Below are 17,936 nucleotides of genomic sequence, written 5' to 3' on the forward strand. Positions count from 1 at the left end.
ATCAAGCTTGGACAAGATCGAACCTAGTTTGCTCTTTTTCTTTCTTTTTCTTTTGAAATTTCGGCTAAGGATGAACACTAATGCATGGCCATTTCATGTTTATTTTATTTTATTACATATTAATCACTTTTTCCCATTTTGCCCTTAACTAAATAACATAAATTTTCAACCACTAATGTTCATATTTATCCACTATTAAAACAATTGGTACATTTGACATGCAAGGAATTTTATTTTAAAAGCCAAGCCAAATAGGTGCTTTAACATTTAGCACTCAACTTTTACACTTTACGCGATTTAATCCTTTTTCATAATTAAGCACAGAAACAAGCAAATTAAATCACAGAAATTTCGCAGATGTAATTTCACATATCACAAACACAGAAAATAACATTAAAATATTTTTCAGAATCGGCTACGTGGTCTCGAAACCACTTTTTTGACTAGGGTCAAAATCAGACTATTACATCTTCGGTAAAATGACCATTTTGCCCCTAGACTTTAGCATAATGATCATTTTACCCTTATGCTCGAAAATCGATTTTTATCGAATTTCTTCGCATCTTAAGCCTAGTTGAACTCTTTTTACTCTTAGAGAAACCCCAAATTCTCTCTATTTCACACATTTATCATTCATTTTACAACTTGTGCAAAATAGTCCTTTTAGGTGTTTTCATGGTAACACCTTTCACAAAAGTTGTTTATTACACAACTTAGACTCATATTCTTCCATAAAATTTTAGAAAACACCCTAAATTCTCTCATGGAAAAACACTAGACCTTCAACCATTTTGCAGGATATACCCTTTATTTGAAAGCTCATGCTACAAGGGTCTCAAAAATACAAAAATCATCAACAAAGGGTATGGAAATCACTTACTTGTGAGTGCTTCAAGTTGCTGAAAATTTTAAGCTCTCAAACCCCTAATTTTTGCTAAAAATTTGGTGGAGAAGAAGATGGGAAAAAAAAGATGATATCTTTTCCCTTTATTTTATTTTTAATCTAGTCAAAATTGGTCACCAACTCACGTAATTTTGACAATTTTGTCTCCTCATTGACTCTATGGCCGGCTATGCCTTCATGCAAGGGTCTATTTTCCTTTTAAATACCCCAAATTTGATTCTCTAACTATTTAAAACCTTTAACTATCAATTTAAGACTTTTGCACTTTATGCGATTTAGTCCTTTTTCACAATTGGGCTCATAAACGCTAAAATTAATCTACCAAATTTTTCATGCACTAAAATAACCATGCTATGACTCTATTTTGATAATAAAATAATTTTTGTAACTTCAAATTTGTGGTCCCGAGACCACTATTCCGACTAGCCCCAAAATCGGGCTGCTACATTTATCCAGTCTCCATCATTAGATTAGGGTTACAAAGTATCACAACAAATAACAAAACAATTAACAACTTAAAACTTCTCAAATATTAATTTAATTATAAATACTCAAAACATTTGTTAAAAATGGCAAACAAACACTTATAGACCTTAAATCGAGTTTAAAGGACCTAAATGTGAATTTCAAATACGTAATAGAATAAAATTGATACCTTTATGAAAATAGGCACCAAATTGATACCTTTATGAAAATCGACACCAAATTGATACCTTATGAAAATCGGTACCAAATTGCTTTATTGTTTTCATGAAAAATCAAGGGTATCGATAATTTATTTATGGTATCGATATTGTATAAACAAGTAATGATACTTAATTAAAAATGATACCATTTTGACATTTTATTTTTCTCAAAACTTTTTCATAAGGGCAAGTATCGATACCAGATGCCAAAATATCGATACGTCAATTCAAAATGGTAAAAAATTCAACTTTAAGGGTTCTTTTCAAGTCAAACCATTTTTAGATATTTTCTCACAATTAAGACACAATTTAAGAGAAACAAAAAGATGTCAAAATCGTTCACCCTATGTCTAACCAATATGCCTTCAATAGGCACCTCAATTTAAACATTGAAACATAATCCATTCAAGTGCAACTACTTAGCATTTCATACTTCTTCAACTATCAAATTTACCTTATTTATTATGACCTAAATCATCAACCAAAATTTACCAAGTTACTTAAGCATTTGTACCAATTCAACCATTTCATTCACATTCAATCTTACCATATTTCAAACACTTCCAAGAAGCATATACCAAACAACTAAAGACATATATATATGGACATATACAAGCCAAATCCAAAGATATATACACATATATGCTTAAACTAAGTTTAAATAGCATCATTATAGGAAAAGAACTTAAATGCTCCTAAAATATGCCACTTATAACCTAAATAAAAATAATAATCACATCTTATACCAAATTGTTGAACGAATAGTGTGATCTCCAAAAGTAATCCAATCGATAACTCGAATCCAACGATCTACAAAGAAGAAAAACCAAAACAAGGTAAGCTTGCATAAAGCTAAGTAAGTTCATGATAAACTTAACTTTGACTTACCAAAAAGGATGTAATAAAACATTTTACAAGATAATTCAATGTCCTAATCATGACTTTGTTAATTTCCTATACACATCACAAGTCTCACAAGATTAGTGAGTTCATATATAAAACATGTAACTTTATCATGCCATCAAACATATACCTAAAAATTCAATTGGTACATAACCAACCATCACATATTCATTTAACATTTAACTTCTTTATTCAAGTATATATTTCACAAAATAAACTGATATTCATTAAAGAAAGAAAGGAAATGGCACACGGCTCAACAACTGACATCAACAACCACTCAAACGCAAAAAGTAAACCAAAAACAGTCAAAAACAAATTAAACACGCCCACAGAACCAAACAAAACCAGCAAAAAGAAAACCAAACGCCATATGCCAAAACCCAAAAAACTTAGCGCTAAGGAGATATTAGCCAAATGATCTTCCAACCTTGTAACAAACAGATCTGTGTAGAGAAAAAGGAAGAAAACTTACGCACTTCGAACAGAACCAAGGAGATTCAAAGAACCTTCTCCAAAAGTAGAGTACGCATCCTAATATCAAATATTCTGGAACCAATTCATTCGGTCAATCTCAGCCATCTTCTTCACTTGTTTAGGAACCCCTTCAACCCAGATACCTGACCCTTGTCGTCTCTTCCCTTCCATGGAAAGAGTGTGAACTGCCTTGTTTGCCTCTCATGGAATAAAAAGGTAGTAAATACTTTCAAAATTCTTCTCAGCAGCACGAATGTTATGAATAATCGATCTGAGTATGGATTCATCGTCCACAGATGCCTTAAGCTTTTTGATTACCGTCAGAGAGTCCCCCTCCAAGATGACCTGACGAAAACCCATCTCTGCTACAAAGAGGATAGCCCTTTCACAGGCTCTCGCCTCGGCAACAAAGCGTCTACCACGTTTTTGGCCGCCTAAGTACTCGCCCCTACGATTTCTCCTTTGTAATCTCTAGCTAGAGTTGTAGAAATCGAAGTATTTGAAACACTTTGAAATGATGCGTTGAAGTTTACTTTGATGAACCCATTTTCTAGTGGTCTCCATAGTTTCTTTGTCATAGATCTGGGAATACTCTTTAGAGACTCATTACATAAACTTATCTCCTTAAAATATCCATTAATAAACCTTAAAGTTTCTTGTAAAGAGAACTTGATACCTTCATGCACCCACTTGTTTCTGCGATACCATAGTGCCCATAATGAAATGGATATCATCTGTCTGCTGTTGTCATCACCTGCAATAAAAGTGTTCACAAAATGATCTTTTGGATTCGAGGTACATCCAACCAGAGCCTCCTTGACTTATAAGCCCCTCCAAAACTGTCGTAAAATGCAACACGACCACAGTAGATGATCAGAGTCCTCCGACTCCTTCTTGCAAAAAGGACAAAAAACTTCAGCTACAAGAGTTTTCTGAGCAAGATTACAGAGATGCGGCACCAAATTTTTTGACAATCTCCACACATGAATTTTTACTTTTGAAGGAATTTGCAAATTCCAAAGCATCTTGTAAAAATCTGTAGAAAAATGTGTATTAGGAAGATTGTAAATATTGTTTTGATTATTCTTTGTAATAAGGACCCTATACCCACTCCTCACAAAGAACTCCCCAGTAGCTTTGTGTTTCCGGACTGGCATATCCTCCAAGCCATGAATGTTAATAGGAATGGCCAAGATTCGCTGGAATTGGTCACTATCAGCAATACTACCAATAAGCTCCTCATTCCAGGTATTGGTGATCGGCTCAATTAATTGATTCACAGAATTCAATTGCGGAATAAAATTCTGGAATACTAATCTATTGTTATTCTGGCCAAGGATCCAAGGATCATGCCACAAATTAACCCGAGTTCCGTTCCCTATTCTCCAAATAGTCCCCTCAGAATCAAATCTCTGGCCCCACAAATGCTTCTCCAGGTAAACGATGGGTAAAAGCCAAATTTTACAGAAAGAATATCTAAAAACGGAAAATATCTTGCTTTAAAAACTTTAGCTAAAAGACTATTAGGCTGAGATAACATACGCCAGTTTTCGAAAACCCAGTCCACCATCACATTTTGGGGCACATAGCGCATCCCACGTGCTCCAATGAATACCTTTAGTAGATTTAGAGTTTGACCACCAAAATTTGTTCATGATACCCTTTAATTTGCGACAAAGCTCTTTCAACAGCGCGAAACATTTCATGACATACACTGGTAAAGCTTGAAGAACCGACTTTATAAAAACCTCCTTACCACCCATTGATAAAAATCACACACTCCAGCCACTAATTCTTTTCCTGAACCTGTCCACAAAATCAGCAAAAGCCCAATTCTTTTTCCTATTGACCATCATTGGTAGTCCTAAATACTTTTTAGGATTAGAGGCTTCCCGAACTCCCAAAAGATTAACAATCGACTCTTTGATGTTTGCTTCCACGTTTGCCCCAAAATAAATAAGAGATTTATCAAAATTTACTCGTTGCCCCGAGATCAACTCATATTCCTGAATAGTGTCACGAACCACCATAGCTCCTTCACTAGAAGCATCCCCGAAAAGGATGCAATCGTTTGCAAAGAACAAATGGTTTATCGAAAATCTCTCCCTACCAATAAGAGCCCCTTTCATCAAACCACTTTGTTTGGCCTTATCAAGCAAAATAGAGAACCCCTCGGCACAAATAAGAAAGAGATAAGGGCTTAAAGGATCGCCCTGTTTTAACCCACGAGATGGCTTAAACCTCTCACTCATAGCCCCATTGAGACACACAGAGTAGCTGATCGAACAAACGCATCTCATTATAAGCACAACCAAATCTGTATGGAAGCCTAACTGAGTCATCATTCCAGCTAAGAAATCCAATTCTACACGATCATATGCTTTACTCATATCGAGTTTAAGCGCAAAATTGCCTTTCTTCCCTTTCTTCTTCATCTTAAGAGAGTGTAAAACCTCATAAGCAATAAGCACATTATCAGAGATAAGTCTTCCTGGGATAAACGCTCCTTGAGTTTCATTAATGCAACACCCCAAAATCTTACTTAATCGATTCACCAAGACTTTTGCAATGATCTTATAAATAACGTTACATAAGCGTATGGGTCTAAATTGGGAAAGAGTCTTGGGTTTCTCAACTTTAGGAATTAAAACAATAGAAGTTTTATTAATCTATCCTAATTTTGATTCACCTCTTAGGATAGATAAGCAGAATTTGGCAACATCAGGCCCTACAATATGCCAATATTTTTGAAAGAAAACTATGGAAAGCCGTCATTGCTAGGTGCTTTTTAATGGAACCATGTCTCTGACAGCAGCTCTAATCTCCTCCTTGGTAAAATGCCTTAGAAGGTCCACATTCATATTCGTAGAGATCTGTTTTTCCACAAACCCAAACAGCCGATCATCTGCCCCCTCCTCAGAAGCTGAAAAAAGATTATCAAAATATTTGACAGCAAGATGAAGCATCTCATCTGTCGTAGAGACCCAACTACCCTCATCACTCTCCAAGCCATTTATCCTACCTTTAAGATGACGTTGCACCGCTATTTTGTGAAAAAAGCTTGTATTTCGATCCCCATTCTTTAACCAATTAATACGTGCCTTCTGCTCCCAAAAAACTTCATCTTGGTCAGCCTTCAGATTAATCTTCAATTGAGCATCCAAAATTTCAGCTAAAATCTCATCGGTGGGTTCCTGATAATACAATTTGTTTAGTTTTTCTTCAAGACCAAAACGACCTCTCTTTTTCTCCCTAATTCGAGGCCGATCCCATTGATGAAGATGTCGGCCCAAAAGCTCAAGCTTACTCGGCACACTCCCTATTAGCGATTCCCATTTTCTTTTAAGTATCTTCTCAAATGAGTTCTCAAGACACCAACTAGCCTCAAAGCGAAACAGTTTCAACCCTTCAGCATGATCGAACCTCTGTTTACCAATGGTATCTAGCAAAATAGGGTAGTGATCCGAAAAAGCATGGGATAAATGTTCCACTTTGCAATTCGAAAAAAGATTCAGCCAATCAATAGAAACAACCCCTCGATCAAGCCTCTCTCTTATATTTGTAGAAAAAATTCGCCCTCGTTCCCACTTAAACCATCTACCCGTGTAGCCTAAATCATTTAGCCCATAGTCCTCAAGAGCACTTCGAAACTCCTCCATTTGCTGTTCTAATCTAAGACGACCACCCTTTTCTCAAAAGAACTCAGTATCTCGTTGAAATCCCCCATAACCACCCAAGGAACCATTCAAGTATATATTTCAAATGTCTATTTTTCACATATCTATATTCCTAAAAATATTTCGTGTAAACACTTCATATATCTATATTCATAAAAATTATGTTTAATCATTTAATCTAAACATTTTATTTTACCATTTAACACATATTCACATTAAATCTTATACTTACATTCCTTTCCTATACAACACAACCTTACAAGTTTAGTAGGTATCGCAAAAAAAACATATAATTCTAACAAATAATGGAACATGTAATAATAACAAAACAAGTACATATTACATCCATCATGTGTTCGATAAACATAGCTTCCCATTTCTAGAATTTATATCAACATCTACCAATTCACATGTCTTGACCATATAACAATTCATATATGTACATTTTCATTTAAACCTTTACCACTCGTTGAACCAAATGAAATATCATCGGATACTCGGGAAATGCTCACACAAGTTGCGATTGTAACATGTAACTATATATGCTCACACGAGCTATGAAATTGGCCTACTCAGACGAGTTGTGGAGAATTTGCAACAAATGCAGGACCTCAACCATCAGTAGGATGTCCAAAACCAACACTTCAAACTATAAATAATCCCTTAATGACATGTCATGTATATCCTAAGTATTCACAAAGTTCAAACGGGATACATTTCATATCTAAATCCTTTAACTTTGTTTTCATTATACCATTTCAAACTCACATCCGTGTATTTCACATTTTTCAAACACAGTACGCAACTTAAATATCATCACAATTTAGTCCAACATATCACATACCAATCTCAAGCAGTTAAATTCAATTACAATATAAATAGATATGTATTAAATAAAAAAAACAACATATAATTAATTTAATCAATTTACGAGCTTACCTAATCAAAAACAGCTACAAACGCAACACTGACGATTTCTCCTCTAACTTTCCTTTCCGGCAATTAATGATAGGTTGACTCGTTTCTTGATCTAAATATAATAATTTTATTCAATTAACCAATTCAAATATTATAAAATACTGAAATTTATATATTTGACCCATAACCGTTATTCTACACTTTTACCCTAAACTTTTACCTTTTATGCAATTTAGTCCCTAAACTCGAAACTCGCAAATTAACCACATTTAATGAAAAACCATGCTTGCCGATTTTTCTATGGTCCATTATAGCTCATATTTCTCATCATTTCACACTTTTTTCATTGAATTTTACTATTTAAATCGTTTAATCCCTAAACATTAAAATTCCTAAAAACCACTTAACAAAATACATATATCTAGCTATAAAACTCAAGAATCCATCAATTAAATTCTCAACACAACTAAGATTCATTAATGGTACAATCCAAAATCTTTAACAGTTTCGAAAACTGAGATATGAGTTAACTAAACCTAATTGTAACTATCACAAAAATATAAAAATTATAAAAAAAAACCTCCAAAAACTTACCATGCAAATAAAGAAACTTGGCCGAACCCTTGAGCTTCAAAAATGGTATTTCATGGTTATTCTGGTTTAGAGAAAATGTGTGGTAGAGCTAAGAAAGATGATGACCTTTTTAATTATTTTTTTATTAATTCTTTTATTTAATAATAGTTATTTACTAATTTTTAACATACTATTTCTTAATAAAAATCACTTTGACTGCCCCCACATATAAAAATGGTCAAATTACCATAATAACCCATGGATAAATATTATTTAACCTTTTAATTAATAAAATCTATAGCTATTAATTTTATAGTTTTTTTATAATTTAGTCCTTTTAATAAATTAACTATCTAAATATTAAAATTTCTAGACCAATTTCAATATACTTAGCCACTCCGTAAATATTTAACAAAAATATTTACAGGTTCGATTTACAAAAATGATTCTCGATACCTCAATTTCCAAAACCACTTAACTTTAGGGACAACACACTTGTACTTTCGTTCAATTAGCAGAAATTATTAATCCAAAATCTAATATAATATAATAATTGAATTGTAAATATTAAATAATAATATTTACGGACTTACTAGTCAGATTTGTGGCTCTGAAACCACCGTTTTTAACACCACGTAAAAATGGATTGTTACGACGTCACTAGGATTTCCATCTTCTAAGCTTTTCAATCATAGAAAGAAAACCGTGCAAGTGGGGTATTCACAGAGTTGATGTGTTTGTGATAGTCATATATAAGTAAAGAAAATGGTGTTGTGTGACAGCCCAAAATTGACCCTAGTCGGGGTGTGGTTTCGGGACCACAAAACCGAGGCATAAAAATAATTTATAATTTATTTTGATGCCTATAATATGTGTTAATTCATGTGTGACATTTTTGATGTTTCGATTTAGAGTTATAAATGTGAATTTCACTAGAAAGGACCTAGTAGTAAACTTTGAAAGTATGATGGGGAAATGTGTGATGACTAGTTGATAATGCATGCAAAAATAAGGGATTTGCATGTCAAATTCCCCCCCTAACATGAAGTGGCCGGCCATGACAAGAGGGTATGGGCTAAACATGTCATGAAACATGTTTTGTTGGTGCATTAGGGTGAAATAATAAACAAAGGTGTATGGGTGATAAAAGAATGAAAAAAAAATGTGTGTGAGTGTGGTATTCCCCCCCCCCTTGCCTTGAGTTGAGAAAGAAGGAAGAAAAAAAAATTGTTGTGTTCATCCTTTCTCATCTTTTTGGCCGAAAATCATAAGGAGGAAGAAAGGGATTTTTGCTCCATTTTTGGTTTAGAAGAGAACTAGAAGGAGATTTGGCCATACTTGTACCAAGATTAAGGTATGTATGAGGTTGTGTCATGAGTTTCATGCATGTTTTAGTTGCTAATTTGATGTTCATGTTAGCCCATGGTTCAAATCCTTGTTGTGCCATGGAAATGGTATTCGGCCATGGTATGCTCATGAGCATGGTTTATGCTTCTTGCATGATAGTTAAAATTTGTGTTTTGGATGGTTGTGAACACCTTGAAATTGACCTTGCATCTATATGTGTATATATGTTTGCACATGATGTATTGGTATGACATATATACTATCTCAAAGTATGTATTTTCTTGTGATGGTGTTTGGTTATGAAGTAAATGATAAATATGTTTGTTTAAAGAAGAAATTGTTGAAGAATGTTTGTGAAATTGCAAGTATATTCGGCTTAGTACATATATGATGTGAAAATCTTGGAATTTATTGTTGATTTGTGCAAGTATGACTAAGTATAATCGGCCACATGAGTGCTTGATGCTATATTATAATTATTGAGCTCAAGTATGTGGATGTAAGTGTGTGCGGCCTTATGAGGGCTAAGTACCTTGGATTCCACTTTGATATTCAAAACGATTAAATCAATTTATTTGTTAACATAAAGCTCAAGAGCAAAGGGGGACTAGCTCCAATAAAGGAAAGGAGAAGGTGATTGAATAGCCGTTGGAAGCGCTCGACAACCTCCAAGGTAAGTTTTCGAGTATCGAAACTTAGATTTTGATTCGATTGGATGAAGTAATAAGCAATCGAAATTGTGCCCTTGTATGTGGCCATTGAGCCGAAAATGATATTTTTGTTAAGTGAATTGTGCATAAAATTTTTGTTATGAAATTGAAACAAAGATGTGTATGAATGTTCGAGTGATATCCGGGCTAAGCCCGAAGGCAATTGTGCGAATTGTGATATCCGGGCTAAGCCTGAAGGCAATTGTGCGAATTGTGATATCCGGGCTAAGCTCGAAGGCAATTGTGCGAGTTATGATATTCGGGCTAAGCCCGAAGGCAATTGTGCGAGTTGTGATACCCGGGTTAAGTCCCGAAGGCCTTTGTGCGGGTTACCATAACGGGCTATGTCCCGAAGGTGTTTGAACGAGTAGCTATATCCGGTTAAACTCCGAAGGTATGTGATTTGAGAACTTTGAACTTGCTGTAAAAATTTTCAGTTATTACGCTTATGAAATTCCCAACAACGAGGTACGTTTCGGGTGTGCTTTGCACACTATGAGTAAGTGTATATGAGTATTCGCTCAAATGATAAATGAGCTATCGGCCTTGACTAAGCCGTTATTTGTGTATGAATACAAGAGTTGGGATTGTGAAGTAAGCATGTCGTTGAGAAATTGTGCATATGAATTATTGTTTAGCTACTTGAATGCTATGCTTTGGTTGTGTGTAAATTTGTGGCTCAAACTTACTAAGCATAAATTGCTTACTCCGTTTCTTTGTTTCTCTGTCTTATAGATTTTGCTCGTTAGCGATCGGATTCGGGATCATTGAAGTGAAGTCATCCACACTATCAAAACCCCTTTTTGATACTCTTTTAGTCGAACCTTGGATATGGCATGTATAGGACTACCCTTGGTTGTTTTCAAGTATCTTTGTGATGTATATGTGTACGGCCATGCGAAAATGGCTCGTAAAAGTGGAGTATGGCATTAGACCATTTGAAGTCGTGCTTATTGTAAATATATATATGGTTTCATGATGTGATTATGAATTGGAATGGGAGTGTTGGTCACATGATCAGCCATTGGAATGGCTAAATATGATCACATGTGAACCTATGTATGACAAGACTATAGTTGGACCATGGAAACCACAAAATAGGTAAAGTTTACCTTGAAAACAGATGCTGCCAGCTGCAGTGACGTGGATGTGTAAAATCACTAAAAATAGTAGGAATGGTATTAAATAGTGAATAAATTATGTAATCTAACCTTGATGAATCTACTTTCATATGAAAGTAACGAAACGATCATATGAATAGTATACTAAGAGATATTAAAGTTCTCGTCAGACAGGGCCAGAACGGTTTCTGGATCCCCTGTCTCGACTTTGAAAATTTACCATAAATTACCCAGAAGGAATTAGAGGTCCTGCCTTATATGTGCAGATTTCCTTTTGAGTCTAGTTTCATTAGAAACAAACGAAATCAGTATTGAAGCCCTGTACAGAGAGATATTCAAGTTGTAACGCGCGAAGGTCAGTGTAGTCGACCCCTGCAACATGGGTGACTTTAACTAATAAACTGTACCAATTTACCTGACCAAAAATTCTAGAAATAAATCCATGGATGGATATATGAGTCTAAATTCAGGGAAAATTTACGGAATCAGTTTCTGAGTTTTGAAACTCGAGATATGCTTTTTAAGGCGACAGTGACGCAGTTCTCCAGCCTGTCTGGAAATGTCAAATTGGTCGGTGCAATAAGTGGTTTTGGCTCGTTAACCCCTCGTGACCGACACCGGCAATGGTCTCGGGTTCGGGGTGTTACATGTTGATCGCCAAGAGGCTGATTAGAACTGTAGAGTTATCCATCAGTTAAACTGGAAGCTATAGTAATGTATCCACCAACTAGGAAAAAATAAATAAATCCATTGTTTTTTAAAATTTTTACATTTGATAGTAATAGTGGTGAAGTTTTCCTTCCTAGGAACTCACTAAGTTCTTATGAACTTACCTAGTTTCTTCTTCCTTTCAAGTTTTTAAGGTAAGCGTGGTGATTGAAGGGATAAAGTCAGATTGGCGACTATTTGTGAGCCTTCTATGGGAAACCCTCATTCTTCCATTAATTACTCTCATATCCGTTCGATAATATCCCTAAAGAACTTAGTCGCTCATCGATTCAATAATCATCTTTCTTAAAATTAAATTAATCATGCATGAACACAATTTAGATTAAAAGAGAGAAAGATAGAAATTGTAACACCCCTTACCCGTATTCGACGCCGGAATAGGGTATGAGGCATTACCTGACTTAAACACAAAAAAAAATACATTTTCGAGTCATAAATTTTCGTCCAAATTAAAACCATTCATATACAATCGCAATGTCCTTAATACGAGCCTACGAGGCCCAAAACATGCATCGAAAGTGGGTTGGGACTAAACCGAGAACTTTAGAAAATTTCACAATGCTTAGAAAATTTTTCACTAAATAAGGGTCACACGCCTGTGTGGATATGAGACACGCCCATGTGGGTAGGCCGTGTGGTTACACACGCCCGTGTCGCAATCCCGTGTAACTCTCTATTTGTCACCTAAGAACAAATTGAAGACACACGGCCAAGTCACACGTCCGTGTGCTAGGCCGTGTGGTCGATTTAAAATTTATGATTTTTCATAAAATAGGTGTAAACTTCACACACCCGTGCCTGAGGCCGTGCCATCCTCACGGCTGAGACACATGCCCGTATCTCTACCCGTGTGCTCAATTCTGAGCATTCTGTTTTGCAAAAATTAGGGTGCAGGGGACACATGGCCTAAACACATGCCCGTGGGGCAAACCATGTGTCACACATGGCCTAGACACACGCCCATGTGCCTACTCGTGTGGAAAAAATAAGGCTATTTACCAAGCCATTTTGCCACCCTTTGTTGCATACACCTACACAAAAAACATAGCACCAATCCAAACATTTACATACAACCAAATTAGCCACAACCAAGACATCAACACATCATTCACATGCTACCATCTATCATACACAAACATCACATAATTATCAACTCAAATCATGTAAACTCCTACATCCATGGAAGACATCATCATAAAAATTACTTATACCAATAGTAGCCAATTTCAAATGACCTTATACAAAATGAACTTTTAACCAAGATGAGCCAACACATTTGGTCAAATCAATTATGACACATAACAAAATAACCAAGTCCCCCATACATGCCATAACTCAAAATGTTGAAATCATTGGTACCACAATAATTGTTGATAGTGTGAGTGGATCTCCGACAGTCTCCGATCCTCGAGCTAGCTTGGTGACACTATAAGACAAGGGAAAGAAAAGAGGAGTAAGCTTTATAACTTAGTAAGTTCCTATGCAAATAATAAGCATCATAACCACACATTTAACATACAATTATCATGATAAAAATTAACATGAATGATATCAAAATCTTTAGTCTTAAGTTACTCAATCATAACCTTACCAAGGGTTCATCACTTATCGAGCTCATTACGTATGAGTTTTACGTACATACTTAGGACGTAGCTACATAGTGCTGCTCATACAAGCTGTCAGGTATCCGCAACATATGCCGGCATACCCATCCACTAGTAGGACGTACAAGACCAGCACCTGGATCACATAAACACATGGGTTCCTAGTGACATGTCACTTGTATCTTATTCTATTCCTAAGGCTCAACAGGGAATTCTCGCTTGTCGAAACTTTGTCGAATACTTCCAAAGAGTCAACCACAATTCATACAATATTAAAGCATTTAAAACATAAATATAACAATGCTTTATTTACATACAAACTTACCTTAGTACAAAAATAGTAGAATTTGACCTAATCGTCAAACACTTTGTTTTTCCCCCAATCTAGGTCCAAACCTCATTTTTCTTGATCTATAATAACAAATTTAACTTATTTAATACAAATATTGTTAAATTTAGTCCAAAAATCATATTATATAAAAATTAAATTTTTGCCCCTAATATTTCACATTTTTACAATTTAGTCCCTAGGCTCGTAAAATGATTTTCATCCAATTTTTTCATTACCCAAGCCTAGCCAAACCATTTTTCATACTTATACCAGCCCAAATTTTCCACTTAATCACACTTTTACTACTTATTTTATAACTTTTACAAATAAGTCTTTTTTTGACCTTTTTTACCGAAAATCACTTAGCAAAAGTCATTTTTCTAACAACAAACATGCATTTTCTACCATTAGCCATCAAAATACACACATTTCTAACATGGTTCAAACCCTAGACCTTAATCATACCTCAAGTTAGTGCTAGAAATAGGTAGATCGAGTTACAACGACTTTAAAAATGTAAAGAGCATTAAAAATGGGGCTAGAACAGACTTACAATCAAGCTTAGGAGCTTGAAAAAACCTAGCTATGTCTTCCTATTGTAAATTTCGACCAAGGGGTACAAGACGAGCAAAAATTAGCTTTTAATTTGCTTATTAATTCATTTAATTACCAAATAACCAAAATGCCCTTTTCTTAAAACACTATAATTTCTCTTACTTCATGTCCATTTTTGTCCACTAACTTAAAAAATGTCTAAATACCATATAAGGACCTTCAATTTAAAATTTCATAGCAATTAGACACCTCTAGCTTCTAGAACTCAAGTTTTGCATTTTTTGCAATTTAGTCCTTGTTACTAAACTGAGTGCTCAAATGTCAAAATTTTTAAACAAAATTGTCACAGAATCATTCCATAAAACTATAGACCATAAAAATATAATAAAAATAAATTTTTCTGTGTCAGATTTGAGGTCCCGAAACCACTATTCCAACTAGGCCGAAAATCCGGCTGTCCAGAAATTGGTACATTTGGTAAACTGGATATGCTCGGATCCGTGAAATCCTTTAATAGTGATTTAGATGTCATCATTTTCAAATAGAAAGTAAAAGAAAATTGCGAAAATATTTAATAACGAAGACTTGGACTTAATTCGAAGAACAACGAAAATAAAATTGTTTTAAAAGAAAAGAAAACTAAATTAAAATCCTAAACCTACCAAACTAAAACCCTAAAATGACTTGGTAAAATCCCCCTAAGCTTGACTTATTCTTAACTATTTATAGGCAAACTTAGCAGCCCAATTTAGGTCAAATACAAGTCTTAATCACACTAAATATGGATTATGCGGACAGAAACACCCTTGATTGATTTTTGCCCTCCAGCAGACCTATTTCACGGCACAGCTTAGTGCATGTCACAACACAACTTAGAATGTAAAATCTTGAATTGTGTTGTGTTGCGACACCAGAATCTTGTATTGAGACTCGACTGTTGTTCTTGGTGCTTTTGAGCTAAAATTAAATGTCCTACACATTCATTGAAAGCATTAAAACTACCTTAAGGTCGGTATTAGCCCAATGGGTCAACTAACTTGAAATATTACGTAAAAATGCTTATTTTGTAATAATTTGCATCTAAACTATGAAATAGAAAAAATGTACTAAAAGATACTAAAATGCCTAGAAAACTAGCTCGTTAAGTGTTGAAAAGTACTTAAATGCCCCTATAATTTGTGGCAGGTCAAATTCTTTCAAATAAATTTTTTTATTTTTTTTAGAAGGGAATTAACTATAAAATATTGGAAAAATCAATTGAGGTAAAAAAGTTAATGAGAAAACCCCAAATAGATCAAAACAACCCTTTTTGCAAGCTTATTAGTAAAAACAATTTTTTTTTGGCAAGGCATCAAACCAAGCACCATCGAAACCCTTAAAACACTTAAGAAACTAATACTAAATTATATAGGAAAGCGAAACCGAATCGAAAGTTTTCATGTTAGAGATTTGAACTCTAGACCTAAATTGGAAGAATGTTATGTGCACCTAAAATTAAGTGAAACAAACTGATCAGGAATGAACCACCAAGGAATCAACAAAAAATTCAATGAAACTGATTAGAAATTGAATGAAAAATGAAGCAAGAATAAAAAGGAAAAATTGACCAAGAAGAATTTAAGTTAAATTATGAATGAGTGATTTTCTTACTTCCCAAGAATGCTCAAATTGAAGGGATCTTTGGGGAAAACCGAACCTGGATAAACAAAAAACAAAAGTAGAAAGAAAATACTAAAGAAAATGAATCAAGACTAAAATAAATTAAAGAAAACAAAACAAAACAGTTTTAGCTTTGAATGACTTTAAGTTTGGATAGGAATAGATGACCCTTACAAGCAAAAAAAACCCAAACTGAATGGGAAATTAAAATCTTGAACCTAAAAATATTTTGAATGAATTGAACTAGATTCAAGAAATAATTTAAACTAAAAAAATCAAGTAAAAATAGACAAAAGATAGGAAAGAAAGGTTTTTAATCGAAGTTAAGGATGGAAGGTGAGATATGGGTAGTTGGATAGGTGCCCTAAAATTCCTTTGAATCAAAGATCCAACAAATCCCTTCAAACGATTCTAATCTCCCATCTAAGATTGAAGTCTTGACAAGTTGAAGCTTAAAGATGATCCCCAACAATCTAAGAAGATTGTGATGAATGAATTCTAAAACAAACAAGAGAAAAGCTTGCAAAGAAAACTCAGAGTATTTTTATTAAAGTCAAGCTTAAGGGAAACAAGGGTGGTCGACCATGTGCTTATGTAGGCTACCAATTTATAACAAAGAATAGTTTAAGATAATGATAACTATGGCAACTCATTGCCGACTAAGAGTTTGACTTAACTTGAAAATAACTAACAAACTTTCTCCTAAGTAACAAAAGATGAAAAAAAATTTCCAAGTGTGGATTATAAGGTAGAATTCGGCCAAGGCATGTATATGGGCTTGCTTGGGTCGAATTTTATAACTGATCCACTTATTAGACTTGAAACGGGCTGAAAAACAAAGTGTACTTCAAATGGGCCACTTTCACAATGTTTGGCCAAATTTTCAACTAAATGCTTATTAGAACTTTAATACGGGCTTGGGGATGTCCCCATAGGCTAGTCTTCAAGAATTAGAATGCTTGATCCGTTAGTTGCAAGATTGGGCTCGTTTAAGCTTGTCAGTGTGATCCATTTTGTTCCAACTCCAATATTTGTTTCTTGGACCGAGAATTTCAAGATTTGGAATCTTGATTTTCGTGAACTCTCAAATCTTCATATATGACATAATTGAGCCAAAATTTGGTTTCTTGATTTCCTTGAAAGCAAGAAAGTGAGTCTTGATCTTCTTTCTCCCTTGCATAAGCTTGTAAGGCCTTCGTCATGAACTCTTGTAGAACCACGTTCAATATCGACTTGAGTTGTTTGGCTTTCGACCTTATAATAAGGCATTGAGGTAGAGTTATCCCATCACGTCCATGCTCACTTGATTGTGCCTTGATGTTTGTAGACTAACCCTAGTTTTCTAAGCTTATTAAGGGCTATGACTTAAATAACTAAATGAAATCGGTTATGATATATTGAATGTTATATGCTAATATCTCATATAAATTGAGTAAGAAGAACTTTTACCTAGTGACATGATGTTATTTTAATGCCAAATACTTGTTATTAAATGTATTTTAATGCCAAAATTTTCTTACGATACGCTTGTTAAAATGCTTGACTTTACATGTTGGCAAATTCATGGATGAACAAGGTAAGCATAATGAATTTTCATTTGAATTTATTGATCTTTATATTTATGCACTATTTTCCTTGCGTGTAGGTTTTGTGTGATGTTTTTGAGGCTTCACTCATCCCTTGGGACATCACACCATTGTGGGGCTAGAAAAGTAAGAAACTAATTTAAATATAATTCATAA

This window comes from Gossypium arboreum, chromosome 1 (assembly GCF_025698485.1).
Source record: "Gossypium arboreum isolate Shixiya-1 chromosome 1, ASM2569848v2, whole genome shotgun sequence".
In the NCBI taxonomy this organism is placed as follows: domain Eukaryota; kingdom Viridiplantae; phylum Streptophyta; class Magnoliopsida; order Malvales; family Malvaceae; genus Gossypium; species Gossypium arboreum.